At 43.5% G+C, this 8,796-nt stretch overlaps 1 protein-coding gene across 2 annotated transcripts in view; it reads left to right on the top strand.

Annotated features, from left to right (window-relative positions):
- Window positions 1-8,796, top strand: part of PDE6A (phosphodiesterase 6A) — a 124,332-nt gene that overhangs the window by 36,485 nt on the left and 79,051 nt on the right. The window lies entirely within an intron of this gene.

The following is an 8,796-nucleotide window of genomic DNA, read 5'->3' as shown; positions in this document are numbered from 1 at the left end:
AAGCTTGTTCTCTTTCTCGACCTAGACACTGACTGGTTCCAGTACCTGGCCTCTACTTATTTCTCCAGTGTCAGCCTAAAGACCTGCCTGCCCTTTCCTTGGCGACTGTCCTGCTAGTCACTTTTTAGCATGTAGTCTTCATTTAATTATGTGCCACAAATTAGGCACTATCCGATATAGATTATACATTCATTTGTTCATTTTCCATCTTGTATTGCCTGTAGGGGGGTTCACAGATGATTGCATAGAATGACAGGATAGATGGGAGTGAAAGAAAACCAGTGAAGGAAACAAAATGGTCAACTTGCTTTTCTTCCCTTTTCAAGAACACATTCAAGGAACTCCATTTCTTACCCTGAGATGAGCCTCAGGTTTCTGTCACCCACCAGATTCCGAACTTCCAGAGTCACAAGCCATATCAGGATCAGAACACCTGGGTTCTGCTCCTGGTACAATCCCCTAGCAATGAGGACAAATCGCATAATCTCACCTTTCCAAGGGTAATTAATGGCCCCACACTCAAGAGTCAGTAAGACAATGGGTGTTAATGTATTTTGTCCACTCCTTATAAGTTGCAAAACAAACAGAAGACAACAGTTAACAATTTCTGGTTATTTATTTCTGGATGCACAAAACTTCACATTTATTATCTTATTTAGGCCTCATAGAAGCTTTTGTGGAGAAGGAAATGGCAACCCACTCCAGTATTCTTGCCTAGAGAATCCTGTGGACAGAGGAGCCTGGTGGGCTGTCTATGGGGTCTCACAGAGTCGGACATGACTGAAGCAACTTAGCAGCAGCAGAAGCTTTTGAGGGGGTGTTATGTTATGACTCTCCCTTTATCAGTGAAGAAATGGGACTCAGAGATGTTAGGTGACTTGTCCACAGTCCCACAGTTATTAATAAATGACAACAGCATGATTTCAACCCAATTATAGCTGCCTGCAAAGCCCACTCTTAACCACTACACTTACTGTGTTAGTCAAAGGTAAGACTCTATCCCCATCCTTGTGTGTAATAGATACCACTAAAGACTGGTTTAATATAATAACGGCTATCATTTTCTCTCTCTTATTCCATACGTTCTCATCAACTTTTGTTGTTTTTGAGTTGCTAAGTTGTGTCCCATGGACTCTATAACCCACCAGGCTCCTCTGTCCATGGGATTTCTCAGGAAAGAATATTGGAGCAGGTTGCCATTTCCTTCTCCAGGGCATCTTCCCTACCCAGGGATAGAACCTGCATTTCCTGCATTGGCAGGCAGATTCTTTATCACTGAGCCACCATGGAAGCCCCTCATCTACTTTGTAGATGAAGAAATTGCAGCTTGGAATATTGTTACTTAACAGAGCCACTCAACTGACAAGTAGTGGATTCTGAGGTGGGACAGGGAGGGGTTTTCTTTGTTATAGCTGTCTGTCTCCCGAGCCTCTCATTGGTGCCTTTCAACCCCCTAATTCAGCATCCAGGCTGCTATTTAATGTTGTGGTCCCCTCACCTACCCGCATACAAATCTCCAGGGGCCTCATACAGCTAGACTTTGGTCCACCATTCCTACTGTACCTTCATCATGCTCCAGTTCTCTGTGGCAGGAATCTTAAGGTGTGAAACAGATAACCAAATCCCTGCTAAAGGAGAGCTGGCTAAGTAATAATCAGCTTTTCCTCAATAACAGCATGTCAGCAGCCCAGCCAGCCAGAACCCAGATCTCTTCACCCCTCCCAACCAGGCCTGAGCATTTTCCATCCTATTGGTCTCAGGGTGCACAGAGGTAACTGGCAGCCAGAGGGTTGTACATTATAACCATTACTCTGTCCCAAACTCTTTTCCAAAGAATAACTAATGATGTGTTAACTGGGGATGTTATGGGCCAGCAAAGTCATCTCAGGTTAGGGATTACTTCAGGATTCAGTTCTTCAGCCCTTCCTGACTACCCACTCTTCCAGGAAGGACAGGTCACTTCCTCTGAGACCCCACTGTTGAGTGGACTGTTCCTGATTTGCTATTTGGGATTCATTTCTGCTGATACAGCTGTTTTGCTTTTTTCATTTTCTTTTTAATTTAACTTGATTGTTCTTAGGCAGAACTCACTGGTAGCTCAACTGGTAAAGAATCTGCATGCAATGCAGGAGGCTCCAGTTCGATTCTTGGGTCAGGAAGATCCCCTGGAGAAGGGATAGGCTACCCACTCCAGTATTCTTGCCTGGAGAATCCCATGGACAGAGGAGCTTTGTGGGCTACGGTCCACGGGGTTGCAAAGAGTCAGACACGACTGAGCAACTAACACTGATTATTCTTACAAATAGGTAACATGTACAAGTAAACAAGTTCGAAATATCAAAGAGTTTACAATGAAAAGTAGATCTCTCCTACACTATCCATTCTTACCCCAGCATCCCTTTCTGGAGGCAAACACAGCACTAGCTTCCTGTGTTGCCTTCCAAGGTAGTCTAACCAGCAGTTCTCTACTCTGGCTACACATCAGAATCTCTTGGGAAACTTTTAGAAAATAAAAATACTTTGGTCTCATCCTCAGTTATTATGATTGAGTTGGGAAAGAGTGGGCTCAGGCATTGATGCTTTTTAAAAGCCCACCAGAAGATTCTAATATACACCTAGGGTTGATAAGCCTATCTGTGCATGTACAAGACTCCCCCAATCAACCAATTAGTCACTCTCATATATACTTAAAAAAAAAAAAATGGGCAGGGACTTCCCTGGTGGTCCAGCGGTTAAGAATCCATCTTGCAATGAAGGGGACAGACAAGGGTTCGATCCCTGGTCAGGGAACTAAGATCCCATATGCCTCAGAGCAACTAAATCCACCTGCTGTGACTACTCAGCCTGCACGCTCTGGAGCTCTTGTGCCTCAACCAGAGTCCATGCACTGCAGTGAAAGGTCCCGTGTGGAGCTCGTGTGCCTCAACCAGAGAGTCCATGCACTGCAGTGAAAGGTCCCACGTGGAGCTCGTGTGCCTCAACCAGAGAGTCCATGCACTGCAGTGAAAGATCCCGCGTGACAATGAAGATCCTGCATGCTGCCACTAAGACCTGACACAGCCAAATAAATAAATAAATTAAAAAAAAAAAAAGAAATGGGCATACATTATTATTCTATACTCTTAGAAATTGATAATACTAAATTTTGAAGATTCTTCCATCTCAGTGCATAAAGAGCTCCTTTATGACTATCTACTGCTAAGTAACAAATCATTCCAAAACTTAGTGGCTTAAAATACCAATCGCCATTTTTGTTATTTCTCATGGTTGCTGTGGGTCAGAGGTTTGGTAAGAGTTTCCATGAGTGGTTCTGGCTTGGATCTCTCATAGAGCTATATAGTCAGATAGTGGCTAGAGTGGAGACAGGGAATGAAGAAGCTGAAGGCTGAACATCTCTCTTCATGCAGACTCAGGGCCTCACCCTGTGTCTCTCTGTATGGGCTAGTTTAGGCTTCCTCACATCATGGCAGTTTCAGGGCAGTCTGTGCTTAAATGACCTCTGAAGACTTCAAAGGTTCCAGTAATAGGAGGATTCTGTATAGCCTTTTAGGATCTGGCCTCAAAAGTCACATACTTACAAGTCTCAATAAGAGACATGTCCAAGTCACATTGTGAGAAGGACATGTCGGGTGGGGAAGGAATATCGCTGTGGCTGTCTTTGGTCATAGCAGCTGCATGGTATCCCACTCTTTAGGGGGACCATCATTCATGTAAGCAGTGATGGACATTTATATTGTTTCCATTCTTTTTAACTAATTAACTTAACCATGCTGGGTCTTAGTTCTGCCATGTGGGCTCTTAGTTGTGGGATCTAGTTCCCTGACCAGGGATTGAACCCGGGCCCCCTTCACTGGTAACAAGGAGTCTTAGGCACAGGCCACCAGGGAAGTCCTCTCCACTTTTCCTCAGCTCCCTCTCCCCCCAGTTCCTAAAGGGGGCTTGGCCCTTCTTGATGACTTGCCTCTCAAGGATGCTGTGTGGCAGGATAGGAAGTAACTATTCTCAGACTCAAGGAGAGATCCTCTCTTCTTTTTGGCCTTTGAGGGAAATTAGACTGAATCATCCCAGAGAGGGAAAGAATGGAGGAGGAAAGGAAATTTTTGAAAGCCTCTGCCAAGAGGGCTAGGCTTGGCAGGATCTTCGAGTGGCAAGGACCTGGGCCTTGTCCTGCCCTGGGGAGGTGGGAAGGTTTGCCATGTGGGTGCCTTTTGGTAGCTCTGGGAGCCTGAAGCCATAGCAAGAACCCCAGAACCCTGGCCAAGAACACCACTGTTTCAGGGGCATTATCAGTTTGGACAAGGGGCACATGTGTGGACACAGAATGGACAAAATAAAGGTTACAGCGCTTTTCTCCAGCTGAACTGAGTTAGACCAACAGGCCTTCACATGACCCTGGGGTGGAATGATGGTCACAGTAATTATTGAGATTGGATATCCTGCCAGCTGTGGGATGGGGGCTTGGAATATATACAATTTGATTTGGAGGAAGAAAAGAAATGTGATTCTTACACTGGGGTGAAGCAGTACAAGTCACCCTTGCTATAATATTTAGGTACAGAAAGTGATCTGTTATTTGGTGTTTCATAGTGATAACAAACCCCAGCATTCCAGATTTGTTCTTTCAGGATTCTGAGCTAGGTGCTGTGAGAAATGGTCATTCAAGATGGAACATGATCTCTGCACTAAAATATTGACTTTCTCAACATTTCTTTACTTAAATGCTTTTATTTTTGGATAGCCAGGACAATATCTTAAAAGATTAGTAGTTGAAATTGTTCTTTCTGTTCATATTTTTATTAAAAGATAAGACAATAAGAAAGTGCACAAAGATTTAGCAAATGTTCTTTAAGAATACCAAAGGAAAGAAAAAAAGAAGGAAAAAATCAGCCTAAATAACCAATAGTTAGAAATATGTTAAATTATGGTACAACCATCCAGTGGAACTCTGTGAGGCCATTAAAAGTCATGTGGTAATGGAATATTTAATGGCATAGAAAGATGTTTACATACATGTTAAACAAAATATCTAGGGACTTCCCTGGTGGTCCAGTGGTTAAGACTCCATACCTCCAATATAAGGACCAGGGGTTTGATCCCTAGTTGGGGAACTAAGATCCCACATGCTCTGTGGTGCAGGCCCCAAAGTATTAAACTACCTTTATGGGCTTCCCTGGTGGCTCAGATGGTAAAGAATCTGCCTGCAATGCAAGAGATCTGGGTTTGATCCCTGGGTCAGGAAGATCCTCTGCAAAAGGGAATAGCAACCCCCTCCAGTAGCCTTGCCTGGAGAATCCCATGGGCAGCAGAGCCTGATGGGTTACAGTCCATAGGGCCACAAAGAGTCAAACATGACTGAATGACTAACATACACTTTTTACTGAGAAGTAGCCACAAAGAAAGTTCTATACATACACTGCCACTAAGCCTCACCACAGTTCTATAAAATAAGTATCATTATTATCCACAATTTGCAAATGAGAAAATTGAGACCAGAGTTTAGGAAACTGTTTGATCCCTGTTCAGGGAACTAGATCCCACAGGCCTCAGCTAAGAGCTCACATGCAGCAACTGAAGATCCTAGCACAGACAAATAAATAAAAATGAATATTAAAAAAAAGAAGAGAAAATAAAAATGACGTAAAGGTTAAAATGCACCTAAGGAGAAAATATTGCATGGCTCATCCATCACCCAGGTTAGATCCTCAAAGTAAAACAAAGAGAACTTCACAGACTAGCCACGGTTTGGAGGCAGACTCAACAGGAAACCCACGTAGCTGAATAAAGGCATGGCATTACGTCAACGTCAGGAGGCAGGACAGTGAGGAACTGACATCAACTCTAGGTCAAGGATAAGAACAAATGAAATATGGCAGACAGCCAAGATTAAGTATAAAATGAGGGTGTGTTTGTGTGTGTGTTCGGTTGCTCAGTCGTGTCTGACTCTTGATGGCCCCATGGACAGTAGCCCACCAGGCTCCTCTGTCCGTGGAATTTTCCAGGCAAGAATACTGGAGCAAGTTGCTATTTTCAACTCCAGGGGATCTTCCTGACCCAGGAATAGAACCCAATTCTCGTGTGTCTCCTGCATTGGCAAGTGGATTCTTTACCATTGTGACACCTGGGAAGCCATAAAATGAAGGTGGAGCCCAATAAAATGAGGCTGGAGGCCATTCCAGCAGTTCCAAGGTGGGGCCAGGAAAACTCTTCCCTTCTATGGCTTCACAGAGGTTGTGTGGTTTGGCAAGCCAGAGGTGAAAGTCTTCCTATCAGGAAATGGAGGCTAAGTCAACCTGTAATGCCAGCGAAAGGTCCTGAAGGGGGACACTCAATGCCCAGTGACGTAAATTACCCAGGCTGGCAGCACTGTTTCTCAGGCCCTGTCTCCCAGTCAACCAATGTGTCTTCCACACGTTTTTCTTGCGTCTGTACCCACTTCCTTCCCTCCAGTTTCTCAATCCTCATTCTAAGCCAGTTCCTCATTCCTCTGGGAAAATTGCAAATCAACTATACTCCAACAAAAATTATTTTTAAAATATTTGCAACCACGTCCTTACTGATTAACAGGAATCATCTTCCTATTTAAATGCTGATATTTGAATCCTCTGCCTTGTCCTGGGCTTACCTACCTTCGATGACAACGACTTGACTATCTTTAAGGTAATCCAGTTAATCTTTGATAGTTATGATAACTAATGATGATTGGATGACTACTATTAAATTGAACAGTCTGAAACCGCTGTCCCTAGAGGACAAAAATAGTCAAAGAGGAGCAATTTTATATGGTTCAACTTAACATGCACTGGGTACATAGCTACACATTACACAATATATTATTTCATCTCCACAACCACCATGTAAAAGAATTCTAATTTTACAGCTAAGCAAAGTGAGGTCCAGGGATATTGAATAATTTACACACCACCTCTTAAACACTATGGGTATTGCTTTTTTTCCTCACTGCAAGGCTTGGGCTATCTTAGTTCCACAACCAGGGATCGAACCTAGGGCCCTGGCAGTGAGAGTGCTAAGTCCTAACCACTGGACCGCCAGGGAATTCCTTGGTGTTGCCTTATTATAATAACTTTTGTCTCTGACCTACTGGCTTGTCTGGCTCTCTGGTTCCTCCACTCTGAATAATCTTTCAGAGCCTCTTCCTAGTTGAACATCCTTGGTTCCCTCATCATTGCTATTAACACAAGTGATGAACACTGGGGGCCTGTGGACACCATTTCACCCAACACTAGGATTTGTGGTGGCCACTGACATACAACACAACCCATTCCCATTCTAGCAGGTCCTGAATTTCTGGCTCCTCTTCTTTCTAAAAGGTGCTTCACAAAATACCTTTCCACACATACCTCTCCTTCACCCAGTTGATTCCTTGCTGTGCCCTATTTCTTTCTTTTATTCCCCCCTCTTTACCTCCAAACTCAGTGTCTTAAAACCACCTGTGGACCCAGCAGTTCCACTCCTGGGTATATACCTAAGAGAACCAAAAACACATGTCCACGCAAAGACTTGCATAGCGAAAAAGTGAGAACAACCTACATGTCCACCAACTAATAAATGGGTAAATGAAATGTGGTATCTATATCCATCATAATGGAACATTATTCAGTCATAAAAAAGAATGAAGCTCTGTTACATGTTGCAGTATGGATGAACCTTGAAAATATTATGCTAAATGAGAATGGTCATGTTGCAGGAAGGGGGACCCCTTCCAGGGCCTGAAACTGGGCTCTTGTCTAACACTCAGAAATGAATTGTCTGAGGAGACACATGTGCTGACAAAGCAAGAGATTTTATTGGGAAAGGGCACCTGGGTGGAGAGCAGAGGGTAAGAGAACCCAGGAGAACTGCTCTGCCGCGTGGCTTGCAGTCTCGGGTTTTATGGTGATGGGATTAGTTTCCTGGTGGTCTTTGGCCAGTCATTCTAATTCAGAGTCTTTCCTGGTGGCTCACGCATTGCTCAGCCTAGATGGATGCTGGTGAGAGGGATTCTAGAAAGTGGACGGACACGCGGTGTCTCTTTTCGACCTTTCCCGAACTCTTCCAGTTGGTGGTGGCTTATTAGTTCTGTATTCCTTATCGGGATCTCCTGTCATAAAACAACTCATGCAAATGGTTACTATGGTGCCTGGCCAGGGTGGGCGGTTTCAATCAGTGTGCTTCCCCTAACAGACACAAAGGCCACACACATATCGTATAATTCTATTTATATGAAATGTCCAGAATAGATAAATCCATAGAGAAAGTAGATTAGTAGTTACCAGAGGATGAGAAAATAGATTAGTGGGGGCACAACGTAAGAAATACACTAAAAACCACAGAATTATACCCTTTAAAAAGATGTTTTTATATAATGTGAATTTTATCTCAATAAATACATATTTTAAAATCACCTATGATTTGAGTCATGTAAATTTTCAAAGCCTTCCAGTTTTCTTTTCAGTGAACTATAGATCTTGGGGTAGAGATTATGTTAAATAAATAGCTCCAGCTTTTCTTCCGGGAGGATCCTTTGGCAAGGCTTGTGGTCAGAAACAGAGAGGTCAACCATCTGGTCAGTCTTCCCTCACTCCAGCCCGTTTGGAGTCCTGGAACCGGGAGTGCTAGGGATAATGTTATTCAACTCTTCTGTTTTGTTCTTAGGAAAATCAACAGAGCCTTGAGAGAAGACAGAACCTTTTCAAGATCATAGAATGAGTCAGTGGCATTGTTGGGCCTGCAGTCCTGTTTTCTCCTTTCAGGTAGAACACGTTTGTGTATAGACTTGACTACAGAAAGCATTCTCTC

This window comes from Bos grunniens, chromosome 7 (genome assembly GCF_055505025.1).
Source record: "Bos grunniens cultivar Pamir isolate PY7600 chromosome 7, Bosgru_T2T1.0, whole genome shotgun sequence".
In the NCBI taxonomy this organism is placed as follows: Eukaryota; Metazoa; Chordata; class Mammalia; order Artiodactyla; family Bovidae; genus Bos; species Bos grunniens.
The sequence above is the reverse complement of the archived record's forward strand: the minus strand, read 5'-3'. Positions and strand labels throughout refer to the sequence as shown.